The following is an 8,038-nucleotide window of genomic DNA, read 5'->3' on the forward strand; positions in this document are numbered from 1 at the left end:
AGAATTCCTAGCATGCTCTGAGCTGTCAGAGCAGAGCCCTTCACAGGGCTCGATATTACAAACTGTGAGATCATGACCTGAGCCGAGATCAAGAGTTGGCTGCTGAACTGACTGAGCCACCCAGATGCCCTGTTATAGTTCTTTTTTTTTTTTTTTTAATTAATCCCTTCTTACTCAAGTATCCTTGCTAATTGCTGTAACTCTACATCTCCAGGTGGAATTCTTTGCAATAAAACACTCAGTCTTTTTTTTTTCTTTTCCCTCGTCTGCAAGTTTTTTTAAAAAAAGTTTTAATGTTTATTTTTATTTTTGAAAGACAGACAGAGAGAGAGAGAGAGAGAGAGAGAGAGAGAGCGTGAGCTGGGGAGGGGCAGAGAAAGAGGGAGGCACAGAATCCAAAGCAGAGTCCAGGCTTTGAGCTGTCAGCACAAGAGCCCAATGTGGGGCTGGAACCCATAAACAGTGAGATCATGACCTGAGTCAGTCAAGTGTTTAACTGACTGAGCCAACCAGGCTACCCTCTCATCTGAAATTTTCACAAATTTCATCCTGCATATACTCATCTATTCATGTATTCCTGAGTTGTATATTCCTGAATCTTTTATTTTTCCTTTATCTATCCATTAAGGTCTTGTTTCTCTGCCATGAGCCCCTCCAATTATTGTAATAGACACCAAGCCAAATTAAAGACGCTATATTGGTAACATTGTATGGGCGGAACTGTTCATGCTTTTGTAAAAGCCTCTCTGGCTTCTGTCTCTCTCTATTCACACATACATGCAGGATCTAGGAATCAGGCTATACATAATTTTATATCCATCTGAAGGGAAAATATTGTTAAAATTATATTGATAGTCTTCTCACAATACAATCAGCTTATAATTAGTTTATTAATTAGTGTTTGAGGCTATAATTTTTATTAGAATATAACGCCCCACCATATGAACCCCAGAATCATTTGGCCAATTTCTATTTAGATTTTTAAGTTGATCCCAATTTTTCTTTGTTATTAATAATTTTGTGATGGATAACTTTATATATGATTATTTGGGGTTCAATTTAACAGATATTCATTTTTAATGAATTATAATTCATCTATTTAATTCATCTATAATAACATAGTAATTATTAAAATATGTACTAAAGAAATATTGGTTTGTTGTATTTTTGCCCTATTTCCTTCTTGCATATATATTGTGGCTTTTTTTGGGGGGGAAAGATGCAAAACTTGGGGGGCAAACCAGCAAACTATCCTTAACGTGGGTTAAAAGATGGATCCTCAAAAAACTATTATAAGGCTATTTTGGCAAATTATGTTGATTTTGGACTCGATTTGCTATAGGTTATCTGAAACTAGCAAATAAGATTAAGTTGATTCACAAAGGTACTCCTCATGATATTACAAGATCTGTTGAAACAAAAGACTTCTTCTTTAGCAATTATATTATGTTGAAAGTCCAGTTTAGCTTGAAATAGATTAGTCCTTCATAGGTCCTCAGTTTAAGATACTATTCCCTTGGGGCACCTGGGTGGCTCAGTCGGTTAAGCGTCCGAGGCTCAGGTCATGATCTCGCAGTTTGTGAGTTCAGCCCCGTGTCGGGCTCTGTGCTGACAGCTCAGAGCCTGGAGCCTACTTCAGATTCTGTGTCTCCCTCTCTCTCTTGCCCTCCCCTGCTCACTCTCTGTCTGTCTGTCTGTCTCCCAATAACAAATAAACGTTAATAAAAAAAACTAAAAAAGATACTATTCCCTTGGCTGACATATGTTTTAAATATCTTTTGTCTTGTTTCAGGTTTGATTCTGAGAAAAGCTGGCATAGTCATATACGTGTAGGGGAATCCTCAATTTAATTTTAACCACACATTATAGGTTCGTAACAAAACAATACCCGGGCAGCCATTAAACCCACTTGATCTTACTCCAGATGTTTCCTGTATCCCATGAAACAAATGCTTGGAGAAGAGCACATTTCCTAAAATCGTCCTGTGTTTAAAACTTAGGTGCTAAACATATACATTCAGTCAAAACGTAAAAAGCAAAGTTCAGTTACTCATCCCTGTGGCCTCCCCGCCAGATGTCAAATGAATTACTGATTATGACGGTGGCTTTTCGAAGGCTCCCTTACTGATTGTGACGGTGGCTTTTCGAAGGCTCCCTTCCTTCTCTGCTTCTCTTAGACTCTGATAGACTCCTTTTCTCTTCATTCTGGCAGCTGCTTTTATGACAAGTTAATTTCAGGCTTTGAGAGGTTAAAAGATGGGTCACCTTTACGTTTCCTTCTGCCTTTCTCCATCTCAACTTGCTTGTGGGCCAACGTTAGCAAGGAACAATGAAAGGCCAACCATCTAGTTGTCTTCTTGCCTTTGCTTAAGTACTATCAACATTCCCAAGCCTGAGAAAACATGACCCTGGCATGAGACACACTGATTTTCCCTTCCGCTGTCTGGAAACCACTAACCCACACCCATTTCCTCTCCAGGAACAATCATCTCATTTTCAAACCTCATATTGCTTTGGGAAATGGCAAAACAGATTTCTGGAAATGCCAAACTCCCAGGGTTGAGCTTTGGTGGACGGCCAGTAACATCCCCTTTTTGCTTCTGCTTTTCTCTCACCCACATGAGAACACTTTTTATACCTAACACCACGGACTACATCTTAGCTTCTCTTCCATCCCAAGACCTTCCATATGTACCATTTATAGTTTGCTTTCAAACCGTATACTTGATATTAATATTTTCCAGTGTAATTTAGCTCAGAGTAATGTTTTCCAATGTGCTACAAACAAAACGTTGGTGTCTTCCCAAAAGTTGTATGTTGCAATCCAACCCCCCGATGTGATGATATCAAGAGTTGGGAACCTTTGAGTTCATTAGATCCTGAAGGCAGAGCTTGGATCAGACAGCTCCTTTATGCCTTCTGCCATGTGAGGACAAAGAGAGAAGACAGTCTTCTATGAACAGGAAGCAAGCTTTCACCAGACACTGGGTTTTGCTGGCACCTTGATCTTAGACCTGCCAGACTCCAGAATTGTGAAATACAAATACTTGTTGTTAAACCCAGCCACCGTATGGTGTTTTTGTTATAGCACCCGGAACAGACTAAGGCTCAATGCATGGTAGGCTTCAAGATGTGGGAAGATAGCTGTACGAGTAATAACAGTGATGCCATTCCCTTGGAGGTTTAGGTTGTGCTAAGAACATTTTTGTACTTTTTGAATTTTTATTATTTAAATGTATTTATTCTCTGGTTTAAAAACAATCTTGTGTTGTTCCAATGTGGTGGCAACAGAGAAAACAGGTGGAGGCCGAGCAGATGTTTCAAAAGGTAGCATCTGAAAGTATTAGCTCTCAAGTTTCAGAATTTAAAACTTTGTTCTCAACTTCTTACATCATTTCTCTCTTAAATAGATTAATATTCAATTTGTAACAAAATGAAGAGCTTGACTGGTTTGAAAGAACATAGATGCATGATATAAGACTCATCAGTGCACTTAGGTGGCTTGGTGGCTTATTGCATTTATTGGACAAGAAGAGCAATATAAATATTGTGACTCTACATGACAGCATTGTTTGAAAAGCTGTAGGCTTTCTTTGGGCGTTTTTCTGCTCTTAGTAACATACAGCTGAGGCAGTGAAGCCAACACTTCAAGGGAATCAATGTAGTAGGTATTCTGACTGAATGGGTCTGGTCTCCCCCATGGCTATGCACAGGTTTGACGTGTTAACTGATAAGTGTAAATGGAAAGTATTCATTTCTTCAATTTGGTTTTAATCTTGACTTTACAATATGAGATTCTTTGAACAATTGGAGTGAATTTGGGGATTTTTACTTCTCTTACCAATTATTTTTCACCATTCTTGTAATCCAACTATTCTACTCTTACCAGTTACTTGAAAGTCTGTTCAGACATAGGGTTTTCTCATGCTGGATTTTGTTACAAATGCGATTACCTCTGTAAGTACTACCCTTTTCCTGTTTATTTTCATAGAATCTCTTCCCACACTGAGAAGGTGAAGGAAACAATCCTTTAGGTGAAATATATGAATAGACAATATTTGGAAATGTAGTGCTTTGGTCTCTACGGTTTCATTTCATAGAAGCATTAATACCTGAGTAAAGAGATAATCCATTGGTCACTCTTTCCTACCTAGGCCCTCTTTGCTAGCTGAGATAAAATGTCATTGTGGTCAATCCTGTTTTAATTTGTTCAGGCAAATGAGTTTCTAATGCTTCCTGTAAGAGATTAACCTCTGTCCTGTGCCTCAGTGGTTTTCCTGGCAAAAAATGTTTTTATAATGTGTGTGTGTGTGTGTATGTGTGTATGCATGAGTGTGCACGTTGTATACATGGATCACCCTTTTCTTTTTCTCCATGATATTTGCTTCAGATGATGCTTCATCATATGCTTCAGATGATGTTAGATGGTTTTCCCATTCTCTTTTTTCATTGGCTCACAGGTTATGTACACTTAGCTCTGTTTCTCTATTTGGAAGCCAATTCCTAAAGATACTGAAGATGAGTTTAGGTTTCTTACTGATTAAGATTTTCTTTCTTTTCTGGGTTCTTTCTGATATTCCTCCAATAAATTACTCTTTCCTTTAGTTGTAATACTCTCTACTGATAATGGGCCCTATATCTTCCTTGGTTTACTGTGGTAAGTGATCATTTACCACATAGATTTTATGTACCCTGCATTAGGCAGACACACAACTTTAGTTCTTCTACTTTCTGGAATTCAACAACTATGAGGAACCCAGATGTTCATCTATGATGAACGCCTTGCATCGTGGTAAGCATTTGGATGTAGAAATGAGCAAAATAGACTGTTGAATTCTAGATGAATTTTTAAAACCATTTCTCACTAAAGCTATTTTGAAGATTTGCAGACTCAAGTATTTGAACAAATACGATTGTCATTTAGATAACAAGCAGTTCAGTTGCATCCTAAATGAAGAATAGATTATAAACTCAATGTTCAGAGTGAAAAATCAATCCAAAATTTCCATTTACAAGATTATCTACAAAGTACGAACACTATTAATGAACAGGAAATGGCTATGAAATTATTTGTCCTAGGTTTACTAAGATTCATTGGTTATATCTATTGTAAGAGAGTTATACAATGCAGTCAACACTCTTGACTTCCAAATTCAAGAACACCTAGTTGAATCTGTGCAAGTTAAATATTCATTTATAACATATAACTACACTTATTTTATAACCCACATAACAATTAGCTCAGGCAGAGCATTTTAAAGTCAGTACACCTGTGAACAGCTCCCTTCTCATTGTGCCAGTGTGATTGCAGTAACAGATCAAGATGAATCAATCATCTGTCGATTCTCTGCTAACTCCTGCTGTTCACTTTGCATGAGTGAAAAATATATTGTGTGTTAAGTCACTGAAACTCAGGTATTATTTGTTACCTCAGCATCCCATGGTATGTCCTGACTGATACAATGCTATTTTTTTTATTTATTTTTTATTTTTTTAATCTTTATTTATTTCTGAGAGAAAGACAGCATGTGAGCAGGGGAGGAGCAAAGAGAGAGGGAGACACAGAATGCAAAGCAGCCTCCAGCTCTGAGCTGTCAGCAGAGACTGATGTGGGGCTCGAACTCACGAACTGTGAGATCATGACCTGAGCCAAATTCGGATGCTCAACCGACTGAGTCACCCAGGCGCCCCTGATACAATGCTATTTTAAATCTTTTCTTTCTCCTCAAACTTTTAACATTTCAACTTTACCTCCTCAGCTCAGAAGATGAATTCCTTTTTTTTCCACCAAGAAAATAACACTTCTTTATCCTTCTACCTTTTCTACAAACCCACTTTCAGAAGAACCCATATATTCTGCATTGTTTTCTGTTAAAATGGAAGAACTGTCATTATATGCATGAAGAAAGACTGTCATTTCATGCCCTCCAACTTACTCCAGGGCTTGTTATCCTTGCAGTAATCCCTTCTCCCTCTTTCATCATCAAATTCACCTTTTCTGATATTACTTCCACCAGTACATACACGTATATAATACTGTCTATTTTTAAAACCCTCCCTAGACTAGCTGCTTCTCTACCTATCTCTTCACCTTTTACTTTCTACATATACTTCAAATACCATTTTCCTAAGCCAGATTCCTTCACTTTTTTACGTCCAATTCTCTTCTTGATTCCTTAATTCCCACCAGTTTACTGAATCAACAGTTTCCAATTACTGCCATCTTACCAAATCCAGTGGTCAGTTCTCATTCCTTTTTTTTAAATCGATCTCTCACACCAACATAACACATAGTTGATAAAGTTTTCTATTCTGAATTGCTCTTTCTTAGGCCTGAAATACTCTTCTCTCTTGAGAACATAACTCCTAGCTTACTGGCTACGCTTCTTATTCTTGACTTCTAAGTATTAAAATGCTCCAAAGAAAACAGTGCATAGCACATAGTAGGTGTTTAACAATTTGGAGGGATAAATGAATTAAGGGATTTTGATATTAGTCAATTATCATTCACATGAATTGGGAACTTTTATTATGTTTCTGATTGCTAGTAAGTTTGTCAGAATGTACTTTACCTACTGAGGGAAAGGTGTCATGTGTACCTTTAAATTATAGTATCTTTAAAGCATCAGCCACATTATAATCAGTAATTTGCTTATTGATCTTCCTTAGCACATATTAAGCTCTTTTCTGTCTCATTTTTTCATACGTCTGTGCCTTTTAGCTAGTATAAGGCCTGGATGAATAAATTAGTGAATGAATGAATAGCTATCACCCAGTTGATTTATGTTGAGTTTTAAGATAATCAAATAACATGTGCCATTTTTACATCAACTGTTGTTGAGCCATAACTTCTAGATGCATTGTTTGAGTCATATAAACCTAAGTATAAAAGTTTATATGTTTGTTGATATTCAATTTTATCTGAAAAATTTTAGTTACTTTTCTAGCTAGAATCTTTTCAGACAAGCCATCAGTTATCTAATATTCGATTCATCTGAACATGTGATATGTATGCTTTCTTTGTCATTAGCCAAATAACTTTGGAAAAAATGTTGACCAGAGAAAAGTCAAGGACAACGTGTCTTGAGTATTCTCTTAGAAATCTCCCTTTTTGTGAAAAATGAGACATGAATCAATCCCAATTGGCCAATTTAGAATAAATATCCTGTGTGGAATTTTTGAGCCATTTATACCGTATTCACTTTTACACCCCAACCTTAAATAAAGCATGTCTGAAACTAAGCCCATCGCCTTCCTCCATTTTTATTTTTTATGCAGTATTTTTATACAGTGTTTCATTCATTGTGACAGGAAAAATTATGACTACATGTAACAAAATATTGATTAACATTACGGAGAATGACCCAAATCATCATGAACTCCTATTGGCCTATGATTATAGGGCTCATTTAGTAGCCTTCATGTCAGTAAGATTCCAGGTTCTTCTCACCCTTCTGCTCAGTTGTTACGATCATATTGCCTCTTTTTCTTCATCCAAGTCATTGCACATGGCTGTAACAACAGCTCTAAGAATCAGGTTTCAGGGTTATTTTCCATTTAAGATTTAGAACATAAGAACAAAACATCTTTACTTTTACCGCAGAAAACTACACTCTCCCCTATTACATTTCTGCAAATATCTTCTTGGACATAACTAGCTCATACAGCCTCCTCTAGTTTCAAGGGAGCCTGGACGTATCGGCAAAAGGATTGGAATGGTTTTGACTGCCCTTTCGTCTCTGGGCTGGATACAGTGCGATCCCAAACAAATAGGGACCGTTTTAGCAAGGCTGCTAGCATGAGCAACTAGCAATGCCTGCCACTCCTTCCCTCCTTTTCTCGCCTTCCTAGAGATACTTTCTTAATTGAGAAACTTAATTGAGAAATTGAGGACTCACACTGGGATGGGAAATACTTTCTATTTATGTTCTGAACACCAGTTTCTCCTGCCCCCCCTTATTTGCATCATACTTGCCTCTTTGTTTTTTTTTTTTTGTTTTTTTTTTGCATTTATCCCAACAGTATTACTGTTATGTGT

The sequence above is a fragment of the Herpailurus yagouaroundi genome, unplaced genomic scaffold (genome assembly GCF_014898765.1).
Source record: "Herpailurus yagouaroundi ecotype Mexico unplaced genomic scaffold, PumYag 28, whole genome shotgun sequence".
NCBI lineage: Eukaryota > Metazoa > Chordata > Mammalia > Carnivora > Felidae > Herpailurus > Herpailurus yagouaroundi.